The sequence below is a fragment of the Magnolia sinica genome, chromosome 7, assembly GCF_029962835.1.
Source record: "Magnolia sinica isolate HGM2019 chromosome 7, MsV1, whole genome shotgun sequence".
Lineage (NCBI taxonomy): Eukaryota > Viridiplantae > Streptophyta > Magnoliopsida > Magnoliales > Magnoliaceae > Magnolia > Magnolia sinica.
In genome coordinates, this window is record NC_080579.1 from 50,787,521 (window position 1) to 50,802,567 (window position 15,047).

Genomic DNA, 15,047 nt, shown 5'->3' on the forward strand with positions numbered 1-15,047 from the left:
TTTTTATTTTAAAAAATAACAAAAACAAACTTATTGAGTAGTGCATCAGAAAGATACTGATGTAACTAACCTTTGCACAAAAAGTATGGACTTGATTCCAATCTACTTGTTAATACAGGGTCATGTAGAGATCCTTTCTCAATGACAAAATTAATGGTGTGATTGGACCAACAAACCTCTTCCCATACAAGTACGACATGGGCAGATAAACCATTCGGCAGTGACACCACATCCTTCCCGTGCAGTGAGAAATTGAAGGATTTTACAGGATGCTCTTGTAGACTTAGAAATGAAAGAAAAGGAAAGAAAATTCCAGAAACTAGGCACTAACATTACCAATGAAGATGACCCACATCGTTAATCATTGTGGGTGTTTGGTACTGCAATGGATCACTGAAATTAAAGATAACTAAATCAGACTAATCAAGTCTAGCTATGAAAATGACCCATTTTGTCATTTGTTGTGGGTGTTTTATACTTATAAAGCCATGGAGGCTGACCTGCATGACCACATCAATAATCAGTTGTGGGCGGCTGTGTTGCTTGAGGAGGTTCCTGAATGGGTGCTTTACTTCCTTGGCCACACGACTTGCCTCCACAAGCTCCAGGAACTCAGGCTCAACGTTGTTGGTTCCACGGATCTTCTTGAGCACTGCCTTCCCTTTGTCGAGGTGGTCATGCTCTATGAGGCTGTCAGGAGTGTCGACAACAGAATAGAGCCAACGGTCAGGAGGAGGGCTGGGATCCCAGCTGGCCCAAGATGGATTGTGAGTTCCGGTTCGCACCACCACCCGTAATTCGATATGGGGAATTGGTGGTGGGCCAGATTTGTTGATTAAACAGAACTGAATTGAAATAAAATAAAGAATAAATCGAAAGTGGAACTAGAAAAAGACCTGATTAGCGAAGCCGACTCCACACCCCAGGAAGATCCTTCCTATAATGAGCATGGCAAGGTCCTGGGCAGCTGCATTTAGCACCACGCAAATGACGAAGAAAATCCCTGTTTTGATTTTCAACCCCAACTGTTTCTGATTTAAGCTGAAGCATGGATAGCACAGTTTCTTTTACAGATTTCAATGATTTAGGAACTGTTCCTCCTGCATTGAAGGCCTGTTCTGGGCCTAGTGAATGGACCATATGATGAAATTCCCACTAATCAACCAATCCTAACCATCCATTTGACGGTTAAAAGTCAAATAGCGAATGGCTCAAATTCCAAAGGGCCAAATTGAAATATCAGTTGGGCCAACAATTAGGATGGCCTGGATATGTGGTTACCTGTGTAACTTTATGCTCCGAACACAATTGAGCAAGCAATTGGATAGCCTGGATTGTCATATAACCATGACATGTGTATGTTGGAAGAGTTACCATAATTTTCTTAAAATTGTAGTTAACTATCAAAGGAGTCATCAAACATGTCAGAGCTCACTAACATCTTGAAAATGGTAGTTTAGTGAGTCATCTTCCTCATATGTGGCACTCATGCATGGCTATTTATCATTTCAAAATTCACATTAATAAATCAAAGATAATCATCATTTGGTTGATGGTTATCAAATGGATGGTTACAGTGAATGGTTCAAATTCCAAGGCAAAATCAAATGATTAATTTCATGTGTTTGGTGAAATTCTATTTTATGCTCAAAGCACAATCGGTTAAGTTATTTGTACGATCAAGATTGTCATATAACTTTTCCAAGTTCTATTGGAAGAGTTGTTACCATTCTGAAATTGGCAGTTACTCCTCACGTGGCACACAAGTACAACTTTTTAGACCATTCAAATTGGAGGGCACATCTTGAAAGGTGCATGTTGGAAATCAAAATGATAAATCAATCCTAACTAACCAAATGGTGGTTATCAAATGGATGGATAAATATGATATAGTGAGTGGTGCAAATTGCAAGAGCAAAATTAGATGGTCACCATCATCTGCACGGTGAAGCCTATCCTATGCTCCTATCAGATATCCTGGACACATGCCATATTGGCACATATTTTGCTTGTAAAGTGCATGTGGGAGAGGATTTCCATGGGGGCCACTTTGCAGACCTTGAAAAATAGAAGGAAAAACAACAACTCTGTCAGAGTGGACACTAAATAAACAAGCAGCATTATCTAAATCATGAAATGATATACTTCACTTAAATAATATGAGAAATATCTGACAATAAGTACAAAATAAGAAGAGGAACTATATGAACCTCAATGATATGGCCCAAGGACAAGGCCTTAAGAACAATTGGTGAAGTAAGAACTGTAAAGGGGACCACAAATAGCTAGGAAAAAGGTTATGAGATGATTATGATAGAAAGCTTAACTGAGTTAAATGGCAGTTTCTTTTGTCAGCAAGAAACAGTGCAGGTGGGCCCAACTTTCCATGACTCGGGCCATTTCATCTTATGGAACATATTGTGAATGGGGTGTGCCACAAAAAATCTCCCCAATTGGAAAAAATTTCCTATATGATCAGTGGAATTGTTTCCCCATCAAAAGTGAGCCATAGGTAAACTGTCTTTGCAGCCCATCAATGGGAAAAAAAAAGTTTAGAATTGCAAGGAAAAGGAGATTTTTGTACATTAGCTTGCACGATGGCAAACTAGATGAGCAATCTAAATTACAGAAAGGTGCACCTATATCGCTATTGTGCCGAACAATATGGTCACTTTGTTCAGTCAACATCAGATAATACCTCACACAAATATTGTAAGCTATGAAAACATAAATTCAATGAGCTGAAAACCAATTCGATCTTTTCATTCATCTCTTCATACAACATATACAACTCAATATGCATTGTATATATGTATAAATACCCAACCAGACAAGATATGTGCATAAGCATACAAGATATGTCATACAGATGTACAAGATACATTAGTGGGACCCACTCTCTCTACATGAAATGATTGAGTGAACTCAATTCTAAAAATACTATAACATAATGCTCTATTGTATCTAGGATTTACCGCAAAAAAAATACACCTTCCAAACACAAGAATGAAGTGGAATAAAGATTCTCCAGTTATGTTAGCTGATTTAGCAGAAAACTAAAAATGTATCCAAAATGAAACATCAAGATAACTCCAAAATGACTAAAAAAAATGAAGAACTTCAAGTTTAAACGGGCTCAAACAAAGAAAAACCTTGAATATATCTCAGAATTATTCCAAACAACAGTTTAGCTTCTTGGTGGTGATGCTCCAAATTCAAAATCATCAGTGTGCTTATTTCATTACCACAATAATTTGTGAAAATGATTAGTATTTTCAACAAAAACAATGACTAGATGTTTATTATCATTGATTCGTGGGCTCCATGTACCCCACTGGGCATGAATTTAAGTAGCGTTTCAAAACGTGACTCGTCTGGGGACCAAAACCAATATGATTTGCCCCTTCTTCGTCATACCCATAGACATATGAATATGCAAATAAAAACTCTACAGAATTAGATGATTTTCAGCTCGGTTCTTGAAAATTACCTACATTCACGCTCTCTTTTGCCTACTACTATTCTGCTTTCTTAAAAATACTAGTTTCGCCCACTTTCTTAGAAATAAACTAGGAAAATGGACATAATTATAAAACCATACAGATTAACTTGAAAATAAATAATTTGGGTTTTTACTATCATCATCCCAAGTATGCTCATCATTAAGGAATAAATATTAGCAGAAAGAAATTGTATTAGACACATACCTGTAATTGTTTGTAGATATACCAAAATGACAATAATAGAAGTAAGAATAGAATCTGCACATATCAATTAAATGTCTGAACAACATACTTTATCTAGGTAGTGTTAAGAAATATGATCATACAGAACTAAAATAGTCCAATCAGATATCTGGATTGTTACAACAAAAAGCCTTCTAGTTTTACCTGTAATGCCAACAAGGCTAAAGAAATTTGCTAAGAGAATGTTGAGAATAAATGGGAGAGAATCATCAATAGTATACAGATCTGAAGATAACCTATAAAATAAAGAGTAATATATAAACAAATACACCATACAAGAGTTCCCCTAAGACCACGCGCACCTTTCCACATGCATCTCTATATGTGGACACGCATGGCAACTTCATAATGTGGAAGTCCAGGCCATGCATCAGGTGGACGTCTGTGTAGATACACACCAGATCCTTGATTCCCATCAGTAATCAACAGTGTAGGGAAGGATTCTAATGCATCAGTGAGGTCAAACGCATCCGACGGAGATGAAAATGAGGGTTTTGGACCGCTCTGTAGACGGGAGATACAAATGTGAGAGATTACATGGATTTCAACATAGATTTCGGAGAATTGAGATCTGAAACATACACTACCAAAAAAAAGGGGGCAAAGGATTCAGACCACGTTAGTTTTCTACTACGGATATAAACCGTAGCTATAGTTGCTACGGTTTTAATCCGTAGCTAAAAAGTTGATACACCATTAATAATTAATAGTGTTGTAAGGGGCTCTATAAGGCCTAAAAAAACTATATGTTCTATCTAAGCCATCTATATATTTGTAAATATTACTTTAGAGGATGAAAAAAAATCAGTTAGATCGAAGGCTCAAGTGGACCACACGATAGGAAACATTGATATTAAATTGCAGTTGCTTCTTATGGTGTGGTCCACTTGGGCCTTCAATATACCTGAAAGTTGGTGTCATAAAGTAAAATAATTTATTAAATTTATGGATCGGAAATGATTAACGAAATACATCATGGTGGGCCCCACGGAGCCCTTGATCGAACCGTCTACGTCCGTCCATCAGAAGACCCCCAAATTTGGGCAAGCGCCTAAAACAGAGCCACGCCCAAACACGGGTATCTCTCTCTCTCTCTCTCTCTCTCTCTCTCTCTCCGTTCCCTAATCAGAGCTTTCCCTAAGCTCTTCTTTCCCTAATCCGCTCTCTCCCTCCCGATCTTTGCTCCATCTCTCTCATTCTCCTCCCTCTCTCTCCAATGCATCAGCCGTGAACGCCCTCTTCTCTCTCCTCTCTCTCTCTCTCTCTCTCTCTCCATTGCAACAGTCATGAATCTCCTGCCCGGAGAAACACACGTCGTGAAGCTCCTCTCCATAGGTTCGATATCTTCTTCTATTTGTATCTCTTTTCCTATCTTTCAGATTTGATATAGCTAACTGTTTGATGAAATGGCATGCTATCTGTTTGATGAATTTTGTTGTGTTTGAGCTAATTCACATCTTTTGAGAAGTGCATCGATGGTCGATGCATTTTAGAAGCATTCATAAGCAACTGTGTTGGAATATTGGGGGTTGCCATTTCCTTGCTAGGAAGTTCGGATTTAGGGTACTGTAAGATTTTAAGAGTGAAGTATTAATGGTTTTGTTGATATGGCAGGTTGTACTTAACCAAAGATGATATTAGGAACTTAAGAGTCAAGGACCATTTGTGGGGTGTATAAGTTCACATCTGAGAGGCAACTTGTCCTGCGTTTTTTGTGTGAATTTATTCAACTATGAGTTTTGGGTTGGTAAACTTCAACACATCCAAATTATTGATTTATATGGAACAGAGCCATTATAAATTTCTGACAAAAAGAAGTGGAATAGGGCCATTGTTGATTTATATTAAATTTTACAAATATTTTTCAATCATTTATCTCACACTGTAGGAAGCATGTGTTGGCTCCAACCTTCTTAAACCTAATACTTTACAAGAAAAATCATGAGTCAGATACCTGTCTAACTATCCGTCCATCCATTTATTACTCTATGTATATATTTTTCAAAATGTCTTAACCATTTGATCAGTGTCCTACAAACAGATGGTTGAAATTGAACAACCAACAGTCCACATTTATTTTTCAAAAGTCCATTGAACAGCTGTAACGCCCTGAAATTCGGGGGTCGAGCATAACTCAGCTCCCGAGTTTCAAAACATCACTTATGCAACATATTTGATGCTGGATGTATGTTGTCTATATGAGTACATAAAACATGGAATAGATTAATCCAAACCGCAAACATAATTCAGGGATAAGTGAAAGACGCAAGCGGAAGACTTAAAGAAACATAGGTGTACGTGTACAAGTCCCTGAAATACGTATACATACCAGGTCATATTCCAAGTGTTGCTATAAAAAATATAAGCATCAAAAGACATTATCTATTCCAAAAGAAAACCTAGAATTCCCGCGCATTAGGACATGGCTCACAAGAACCCGCCTGAGAACTGCATAAAAGAAAATGCGGCCTCATTATCCTCGAACTCCTGCTTTGCCTCAAGGGTTGCATCAATATCTGCATCTAAGACAGAGTCTAGTTGGTATTTAAACACCGTCCCAGAACGTGGGAGTGAGTGATCAACTCAGTGGAACAATAAAGCAAAGGTTAACATATTATCAATTCAATCAAGCAGTAATGATAAAGCAGAATAATCAAACAAGTCCTAATTACTCTTGTTAGTGCAAGGATGTATGTAGAATGATGCATGCCCTCACCTGTACACCCTCAGCGTCTTCATCTCACGTTACGCATGGCAACTGTCCTCAAGTGCTCCACCTCTTCCAGGCACATATAATGCGGTGCATGAACATGATTACCAAGTTGTTATTAGTCCTTTTCATACACCAGGATTGGGAAGCTAAGGCACCTTCCTCATATCAATTTCCACACAGTGATCCATTATAGGGTCGTCAGTCCTAGGCAATCTCATACGATCATATGTTTTTAGGTCGCTGCAAAGGGCTCGTCACCAATCAATGCACGCCTATCATACCTTCGTTACTACTCTAAGGCTCGTCGCCCTAATGCAGTATCTAGGTTTGCTCGAGGTCACTACAAAGGGCTCGTCACCAATCAATGCACGCCTATCATACCTTCGTTACTACTCTAAGGCTCGTCGCCCTAATGCAGTATCCAGGTTTGCTCGAGGTCACTACAAAGGGCTCGTCACCAATCAATATAGGCCGACAGTACGAATATAGTGTCACATACCACCATAATCAGCTCATGAGTCTGGTTGCTCACTGGTCACTACGGGGAGGCTCGTCACCCCAGCGTACGCCGACAGCTCGACCACGGTGTCCCATACCACCATGTCCGGCTCATGAGTCTAAACGGATCAAGGTACCATGGTTAACAGGATTTCATCGATAAGTTTGCTACCCTAAATTCATACAATAGCGTCCATACATGGTGAACATACATTGGACAATCGGTTTACTTGACGGACTCGACTAGCACGAGCGCACGTTGGGTTGAACGACATAGAGTGCGCAAACACTCCGCGTGGCCAAACCACTATCGATAACTCTAATACGACTCGGGTTCGTCAAATCACGTCCTTTGTGGCGAAAGCAACCTCAGCCACGAACTCAAGGCCGATTACTGATTTCCTGGACTATTCCATAGTCCCAAACACATTCCATTATAACAGATATTCATATCAACAATTTAGAATAGTAATGGAACAACAATTCACATCATGTAGTGTGTGAGCATTTGAAGAATATGAACTTAACATGGATTTACACATAAGTAATATTGGAAATTAAACAACAAAGGATGTGACTTACATATAGGAAATCATACACACCAATAGGAGAGTTGAGAATCGCTTCTCAAGGCCCACAAATAGGATAATAAATTACACTTTATACCATTCAGACATTTCTACACACACTTAGACTAATTAGTGCAACATACATGACGTATGTTGGAAAACACGCATTTGGACAATTCCTTTTGCCAAGGAGTTGACACACATACATTTAGCACAAGTACACGACAAATAATCATGGCAAACACATGTTCATATTTTATATGTATACGGTACTTTCTACATATACATAGAATACAGAAATCTCAATATAACACATGCATATCAGGAACACAAAATAAACATAGCATTTGGCATGTGAAATTTCACCCACAACAAGAATAAACCATTATCTGACATTAAAAACCTTGAAAACCATAACCTATACGAATATAGTCCGCACCTTAAACCAGAAATAGCGCACCGAACTGATTCAGACGATATGTGTTCCTCAATGGCGACTAGATAACCTAAGGTAAGAATAGAAATGAGCTACCACAACACATAAACTATTCTAAGCTCTAAAACAGATTAGGGTTAGATGAACTTACCCAAGGATGAACTTAGAATTGCCGGAATAACGATTTAAAAGTGATGGTTTAAGGATGTAGAGTAACAGGAAAGAATCTCCAACGATTCACCAACTTCTCTCTCACTTTCTCTCTCTTTTCCTCTCTCTTTCTTAGCTAGGGTTAGGAAATTCGTATGGAAAAGAGAGTGAGGGTTTTAAGGTCTTTATATAGGCCTAACATTGATGAAAGTAGCCCCAGGGCTAAGGTATACTTAGGTTATAACCAAATCAGGCCTCTCTCGATCCAACGGAGCACTTCTGGTGGTCCTTTTTCCACGTGCGGTCGGACTTAAGCTCACTGACCATGGATCTAGGTTAGACTAAGTTTTCGTACCGATCGAATTTACAGATCAGTCGTGGCGGACCACACTCAATTCAACGGTCACCGAAACTCGATCAGGTCCACAAGCACTATGACATGCCTAGGCCATCTTTCTTGATCCGAGGGTGAAATTGAGTTAGAATCCAACGGTCAGATTGCTTAGAATCGTCGCGCAAGCGACACGACTCAGATTTCATAAAATCACATTTAATTTCTCATCATTCTCACACTCTTCACTCCGGACTCAATCAAATCGACCCAGAGCATCATCTGGACTTGATTTTTTAGGTGATGGTCAAGTCCAACATGGTGACCATAATTATCTAAGATCATCACTATCGGACTTTCGACGCACGGTCCAAATCCGATCCCAAGTTTTTTAAAATTTCCAAGAGCAACTGGATTTAGCGATCAATCCCAGATTTCAGAGTAACATAACGCTAATGATTCTACAGGTTTTGAGTCATGCAGATCAAATTTAAAGTGATTGATGCTAATTTCACAAGCAATCGAGTTTAACACTAATAAACCCACAAATAGCTTCTAAGGAAAATAGAGGTAGTACTCGGGTCTTGGCACAAAATTTTCTAGGTCATTTCAATCTACCCCCCTTAAAGAAAAATTTCTTCCTCGAAATTCGTACCTTCTCATATTCCTCAAGGATCTGAGGGTAGCTCTTTCTGACCTCAGCTTCAGTTTCCCAAGTAGCTTCTTCTTCGCTATGATGCGTCCATAGTACTTTCACAAGAGGGATGACCTTGCTACGCAATACCTACTCCTTCCTATATAAGATATGCGTCGGTCGTAGTATATATGTAGCATCCTCGCTCAACTGCACTTGCTCCCAACTGATAATATGCGAAGGATCAGGAACGTACTTCTTCAGTATAGAAACATGAAATACGTTATGCACGCCCGCAAGTGGTGTGGGTAAAGTAAGGCGGTATGCTACTACTCCCACTCGATCCAGAATTTGAAATGGACCAATAAATCTCGACATGAGCTTTCTCTTCTTACCGAACCGTAGAACTCCCTTCATAGGGAAAACCTTAAGAAATACATGGTCTCGAACCTCAAACTCAAGCCGTCGCCGCCTCATATCAACGTAACTCTTCTGCCTGCTTTGGGCTGTCAGAAGTCGACATCGAATAATGTCAACTTTCTCTGAAGTCGCCTGCACCAACTCCGGGCCAATCAAACTACGCTTGCCAACTTTTACCCAGCAATGCAGTGCTCTGCACGGGCGACCATACAATGCCTCGTAGGGAGTCATGCCGATACTCGCCTGGAAACTATTATTATACGCGAACTCTGCATAAGGGAGACAATCATCCCAACTGTCCTTGAAATCCAAAACACAAGCTCGCAACATGTCTTCCAGAATCTGATTCACACGTTCCGTCTGCCCATCTGTCTGCGGATGAAACGCGGTGCTAAACTTCAATTTCACACCCATCACTTCCTGGATACGAGTTCAGAAGATAGATGTGAAACGCGTATCTCTATCAGACACAATCTCCAAGGGAACTCCATGCAGATGTACAATCTCCCTGATGTATAATCTAGCCAACTCGTCTGCAGAGTTTGTGACTCTGATCGGTAAGAAATGAGTCAACGTCGTCAATCGGTCGACGATCACCCAAATAGAGTCATGTCCCTTCCTCGTTCTCGGCAACCCGGAAATAAAATTCATAGAGATGAAGTCCCACTTCCATTATGCTATGGGCATGGGCTGAAGCAGCCCAGGAGGTCGGCGATGCTTTGCCTTGACCTGCTGGCACGTGAGACAACGAGATACAAACTCAACAATATGAATCTTCATGTTGTCCCACCAATAAGATCTTCTCATATCTCGATACATCTTCGTGCTACCTGGATGCATCGTAAGCTTAGAATTATGGGCTAACTCGAGAACCTCCCGTCTCAAGTCAGGAATGTCTGGGACACATAACTGGCCACGAAATCGTAGGCCCCCATCTGAACTAACACTCCACTCGGGGTTCTCATCTGTACCAACCCGCTTTCTCATCTTTGCCAAAAGCTCATCATCTGCCTGAGCTACAACGATCTTCTCGTCCATGAGGGGCTATACACGAATGTGTATGATAACCTCATATGGCTCTTCCAGCGTAAGTTCCTGCTCAAAGTCTCGCACAAACTCCAACATGTCCCATTCTGCTATCATTGGCGGAGCCGTAAACTCTATAGCCTTCTTGTGACTCAACGCGTCTGCCGCAAGGTTCGCCTTGCCCGGATGGTAAGAAACATTGAACTTAATGTCTTTCAATGTTTTCATCCATCGGCGCTGCCTCATATTCAAGTAACGCTGCATGAAAATATACTTAAGGCTCTTGTGGTCGCAAAAGAGCTCGAACTCCTCTCCATAGAGGTAATGTCTCCAGAGCTTTAATGTGAAAATGACAACTGCCAAATCCAGGTCGTGTGTAGGGTAATTCTCTTCATATTTTCTCAACTGTCTCGAAGCATAATCAATCACTCTGTCCTTCTGCATAAGGACACAACCCAGAGCAATGCGAGAGGCGTCAGTATATATCGTATACTTAACCCCTTGCTCTGACAATACTAGTACAGGGGCGGATGTCAACTTGTCCTTCAGCTCTTGAAAAGATATTTTCGCCCTCTCATTCCATGCAAACTTCAAATCTTTCCGTGTCAACTGAGACAACGGTCTGACTATCTTCGAGAAGTCTCGTATGAAGCGTTGATAATAGCCTGCTAGACCCAGAAAGCTCCTCACCTCCATAACTGAACCATGCTGCTTCCAGTCCTGAACTGCAACTACCTTAGCAAGATCGACAGCTATCCCTTCCTTGGACACCACATGTCCTAGGAATTTGACTTCCTCTTTTTAGAAATCACATTTCTTGAATTGCGCAAAAAGCTGATTCTTCCTAAGAGTATCCAAGATCGATCTTAAGTGCTCTTCGTGCTCTTCCTGACTCGTAGAATATATCAAAATGTCATCGATAAAGACAATGATGAATCGGAACAAGAATGGTTGAAATACCCTATTCATCAAATCCATGAACACAGCCGGTGCGTTTGTAAGACCGAACGACATCACAAGGAACTCATAGTGGCCGAAGCTAGTCCTGAAGGCAGTTTTCTGCACGTCCTCATTCTTGACGCACAACTGGTGATACCCTGACTGCAGATCAACCTTTGAAAAGTACCGTGCCCCCTTCAACTGATCAAACAAATCATCAATCCTAGGTAAAGGGTACTTATTCTTCACAGTTACCAGATTCAACCTGCGATAATCAATACATAATCGCAAGGAACCATCTTTCTTCTTAACAAACAAGACAGGTGCTCCCCAAGGAGACACACTAGGCCGAATAAAATCCAAATCCAACAAGCCATCTATCTGCTTCCTCAATTCCTCAATTTCACTCGGAGGCATACGATAGGTGGGCAAAGAAATGGGCGCCGAACCAGGCATGAGATCGATAGTAAAATCAATCTCGCGCTGAGGGGGTAATCTAGGAATCGACTCAAATACATCTTCAAACTCCCGAACTACAGGCATACTTTCAAACACCGATACAGCAATACTCTCCAACAGAGAAGTATAATAACTAAGACGAAAAGGGTAACTGACCTAAACTGAGAAAGTAACTGTCTCACCCTCAGGTCCATGGATTGTCACCGACCTTGCTTCACAATCAATCTCTGCTCGCATCCTCGTGAGTCAATCCATACCCATAAATGGTAAAGAGGTGCAACAAAAAGGTAAACAAGAATCGATCCACTTCCTAGATCAATCAAACAATCCAAACAACGCTTGTTCATAGCAGAGGAGATCCCTTTAGCGGTAGTGAGCATCACTCCCTTCATAGAAACAGTGCCCAAACTCAGACGCCTAACTGCCGCATATGATATAAGAGAGGTAGTGGACCTTGTATCCACTAACATAGAAACGGGAATACCTTTAATGTGAGCTGTAGCCTCAAAGGATCTTGGCACCAAGTCAGCCATAGGCGCTTCAGCTGAGAGTGCATGAACTCGAGCCTGCTGCTGACGATTCGGCGGAGGAACCATGGGCCACTAAGGTGGCCTAAAGCTAGGTACAGAAGGTCTGAAGGATGGATGAGCTGGCGCTAAACGAAAAGGTGGAGGTGATATAACCTGAGGCATCGGACGACTGATCCTCTGCGGTGGAGTAAATCCATTATCCTGCATACGTGAAAAGTAAGTACGATCCAAATGCCCCATCTTCCCACAGTACGAATAGTGAAGATCAATTCGCACTTGCTGAGCGGGCGATGCTGAACGGCTCGGAGGAGAATCCTCTTACCGAGAAATGGTGCACTCTGAAAGTCAGGTCATGGTCTGGGAACCATAGGTGCTCGCATACGGGACGACTTCTCCCCGTCGTACTCAGCTTGCAAGGACATGCTCACCAACTTCGCATAGGAAGATATGCTAGCACAGCACATCTTCGATCGGATCTCAGGCCTAAACCCCTCAAAAAAATGCCGCATCCTCATCGGCTGATCACTCAGAATCAAGAAAGCATAGAGACCTAGCTCAGTAAACCGGTTCTCATATTTCGTCATCGACATCCCTCCCTGACGGAGGCGAAGGAACTCACTCTCCTTCTCATGTCGGTACGTAATCGGAAAATACTTCTCGTGAAAGTATGCCTCAAATGCCTGCCATGACCACTCATACCCTTCCGCAACAGTGCGACGAACACTGTCCCACCATAAACTGGCCTCCTTCTCAAACATGAAGGAGGCAAGCTCGACCTGCTCAACCTCTGAACAGTGCAGCGGTCTCAGCATCTTAGAGATGTGATCAATCTAGTACTCGGCCTCCTCGGGTCTATGAGAACCCGCAAATGTGGGAGGTCGTAAGCGCTGGAATTGCTCAAATGTACTGCTCGCACTAGCGCTCCCAGATGGGTGCAAAGGTGAAGCAGGTGGAGTCGCCCCCACCGATTGAGCAAAGATGCCAACCATGAAAGATAGAAACTACTACTGCTGTTGCTGCTGCTGCTGGTGGTGGTGGTGCTGCTGCATTAATAGCATCATCTGCTCAAACCTATCAGGAGGCAGAGTAGACGAAGATGCATACGACATCGACGCAGATGCACGGTTCGGCTCAGGAACCGAAGGCGTGACTAGAGGAGCCATAGGTGGAATCATAAGTGTCGGCCCAACACCAGTATGAGACGGGCCCGACTATGGATCCGTTTGGCTATCGCTCAGGGGAGAAACCCCAGCAAGCAACTTGACCAAAGAGAGACGAGCCGAAGTTTTTGAACCCTTAGGAGGCATACCCTACATTCAACAGAGGATGCAACCTGTAAGATTCTACATCCACATAATCCACCCACACAGTAATCACAACACAACTTCAATAATAAATAACATGCATTCCATTTAACGAAATTGTCACAATACAAGAAGTGCAGCATTACATGAATCACGCCAGGGAAAACGTGTGAACTAAACATCTAAAGTTGCAAACAACAAATAACTTCCAACTACTATGCCAACAACGACAAACAATAAAACAAAGCAAAGGATGACTGCAACTGCAGCTACTCATCGAAATTAGGAGATGGAGGCGGGGCACTCTTATCCTGTAAACAACACAGGATAGACTTCAGAGTTCGAGTAATCTTCTCAAACTTATGCTTCACAAGGCCTCAAAGATCCATGATATCCTGGCATAGAACAGCCTGACCTTCCACAAGCTGAGTGATACGGGCATCGCTGGTAACCTGATCTGCGCTTTGCTCTGGTGCCACAGGAGGAGAACTCTCACTCGTATCCTGTGCCTCAACCTCCTCCTCGTCCTACTCTGTTTCTTCTTCAATCTCAGCTCCACCCTCAGCATCACTCTCTTCCTCATCGCTCTCTGTCTCATCCTCACTTTCTGAGGCTTGTCGACGAGGACCAATGTCCATCTGCTTAAGGGTCGTCAGATTAATGTGGCGAACAGGTACTGGCTTTTCTGCCCCAAGCATATAGCCAAACTCATGTGTAAGCTTACAAATGAGTCGGCCAAATGGGAGCGATTCGGTCCTCCTAGTCGAACGAGCGATAAGGATAATCTGACGTAAGATGTACGTTGGCACACATAGCTTCGTTCCTTGCTCCACCTGATATAGAAAATCTACCATCAGGCGCATACACTCGCTGCGGTTACTCCACCTTGGATATACATTAAATCTATACATGTGGTGAAGCAAGCGGAAGTCGTCCGTCATGTTGGTAGATAGAAGGCTTCTATTAGGCTGCCATTCGACCAGACGACCACACAGGAGCCACGTGTAGTGATCCCTCTCACGCATACTACTCAAATTCTTCTCACTGGCATGCACCTCACCAAGCGGTACATTCAGGAGTCAGGATATCAAAGCAACGTTGACCATGGCCTCCCGACCGCTTCCACAAGGAATCTTGAACTGCAGAGGTTCCAGTGAAGGATCACGAATGTTGGCATAAAAAGCTCGAACAGTACTTGCATTGGTGCGATATTCGCCCTCAAACAAGGGACACTAACCAGCCCCTTCCAGGCGCTCCAACAACAGAAACTCGCTAAATAGCCGCGAATCTAC

The 15,047-nt window shown here is 42.0% G+C and overlaps 1 long non-coding RNA gene across 2 annotated transcripts in view; it reads right to left on the minus strand.

The window, feature by feature from the left end:
• Window positions 1–358: 358 nt before the first annotated feature.
• Window positions 359–15,047, minus strand: part of LOC131251343 (uncharacterized) — a 35,255-nt gene continuing 20,566 nt past the window's right edge. The window contains exons 2-4 of one of the 2 annotated variants that reach the window (XR_009173756.1): window positions 4,049–4,250; window positions 1,933–2,058; window positions 359–967 (exon numbers count right to left, since the gene is read on the minus strand). This is a non-coding gene — a long non-coding RNA (uncharacterized LOC131251343). Of the gene's footprint in view, window positions 968–1,932; window positions 2,167–4,048; window positions 4,251–15,047 lie in introns of those variants that run through there. The other variant, XR_009173755.1, reaches the window with a different exon arrangement.